Source organism: Schistocerca cancellata, chromosome 4, assembly GCF_023864275.1.
Source record: "Schistocerca cancellata isolate TAMUIC-IGC-003103 chromosome 4, iqSchCanc2.1, whole genome shotgun sequence".
NCBI classification, from domain to species: Eukaryota; Metazoa; Arthropoda; class Insecta; order Orthoptera; family Acrididae; genus Schistocerca; species Schistocerca cancellata.
Window position 1 is genome coordinate 593,160,152 of NC_064629.1, and position 2,414 is coordinate 593,162,565.

The following is a 2,414-nucleotide window of genomic DNA, read 5'->3' on the forward strand; positions in this document are numbered from 1 at the left end:
TACTCAAAAAAAGGAGATAAATTCACTTGATGCCTTCCTGAGAGGCAATCTCACACTTCTTCCAAATTGACAAGGTAAGAGTGGACCAGGTGTGGCTTGAATTCAGAGAAATAGTATCAACAGTAATTGAGAAATTTATACCAAATAAATTAACAAATGACAGAGCTGATTCCCCTTGATACACAAAATGGGTCACAATTGTGTTCCAGAAACAATGAAGAAAGCATGCAAAATTTAAACAATGCAAAATCTCCAAGACTGGCGATCTTTTACAGAAGCTCGAAACTTAGCGTGGATTTCAATGCAAGATGCTTATAATAGTTTCCACAGTGAAATTCTCTCTCAAATCCTGGCAAAAAATCCAAAAAGATCTTGGTCGTATGTAAAGTATGCGGGCGGTAAAACACAGTGAACGCCTTATTTGCGCAATAACAATGAAAATATTATCGACGACAGTGCTGCCAAAGCATAATTACTAAATACTGCCTTCTGTAATTCCTTCACCAAAGAAGACAAATGAAATATTGCAGAATTTGAATCAAGAAGAGCGCCAACACAAGTTACTTAGAAGTAGATATCCTTGAATTAGTGAAGCAACTTATATCACTTAATAAAAGTAAGTCTTCCGGTCCAGACTGTTTACCAGTTAGGTTCCTTTCAGAGTATGCTGCTGCAATAGCTTCATATTTAACAATCATATATAACCACTCATTCAACAAAAGTTCCATACCCAAAAACTATAAGTTGCACAGGTCACACCAATATTCAAGAAATATGGTACAAATAATATACTACATTACACGCCCACATCATTAACATTGATATTCAGCAGGATTTTGGAACATATATTGTGTTTGAACATTGTGAATCACCTCAAAGAAAACAATCTATTGACACAGTCGGCATAGATTTAGAAAACTTTGTTCTTGTGAAACACAACAAGCTCTTTACTCACATAAAGTGTTGAGTGCTACTGACAAGGAATTTCAAATTGATTCCGTATCTCTAGATTTAGAGAAGGCTTTTGATACTGTGGCATTCAAGCGGCTTGTAGTGCAATTGTGTGCTTATGGAGTATTGTCTCCCTTATGTGACTGGACTCATGATTTCCTGTCACAGGGGTCACAATTCGTAGTAATTGATGGAAAGTCATCGAGTAAAACAGAAGTGATTTCTGGCATTCCATAAGGTAGTGTTATAGGCCATTTACTGTTCGTTATCTCCATGAACAATTTATAAGACAATCTGAGCAGCCATCTTAGGTTGTTTGTAGCTGATGCTGTCGTTTATCGTCTGGTAAAGACATCAGAAGATCAAAACAAATTGCAAAATGATATAGAAAAGATATCTGTATGGTGCAAAAATTGACAGCTGACCCTAAATAATGAAAAGTGGAGGTCATCCACATGAGTGCTAAAGGGAATCTGTTAAACTTCAGTTACACACTAAATCAATCAAATGTAAAGCCTGTAAATTCAACTAAATACCTAGGAATTACAATCACAAACAACTTAAATTGGAAAGAACACACAGAAAATATTGTGGGGAAGACAAACCAAAGACAGCATTTTATTGGCAAAACACTAAAAAAGTGTAACAGATTTACTAATGAGACTGCCTATACTATGCTTGTCCATCCTCTTTTGGAGTACAGCTGTGCAGTCTGGGATCCTTACCAGATAGAATTAATGGTGTACATTGAGAAAGTTCAAAGAAGAGCAGCATTTTTTGTATTATCGCCAAACAGGGGAGAGTGTGTCTGTGACATGATGTTTGGTGTGGACATCATTAAAACAAAGTATTTTTCGTTGCAGCGGAATCTTCTCATGAAATTTGTATCACCAACTTTCTCCTCTGAATGCAAAAATATTTTGTTGCCATCGACCTACATAGGGAGAAATAATCATCATAATAAAATAGGGGAAATCAGAGCTCACAGGGAAAGGTACAGGTGTTTGGTTTTTCCATGCGCTGCTTTAGATTGGGATAATAGAGAAGTACTGTGAAGGTTGTTCGATGAACCCTCTGCCAGGCACTTAAGTGTGATTTGCAGAGTGTCCACGTAGATGTAGGTGTAGGTGTAGGTGTACTTTGTAGACTAGAAAATCAGATTACATTTACCTGGACATGCATGGCATTTCCTGTTCCCCGCGGATACGAGTGTTGCTGAGAAATTGCACTTACCTGTTGCACTGTTCTCGTTTTGTAGTAGCTGATGCCAGTTCATTAGGATAATTCATGCCCTTCAGGTTATATATGTTTGTGTCATTTGTCTTGTGCAGGTTAGGAAATCAAATTTTACCTATCAGATTGACTGTTAAGAAGAAAGGAACCAGGTGCATGTGAAAGCTGTATCATTTTCCAACATTACTCAGAAGAGCAGATAATTACAGCATTGACGGGAACGGTGAAAT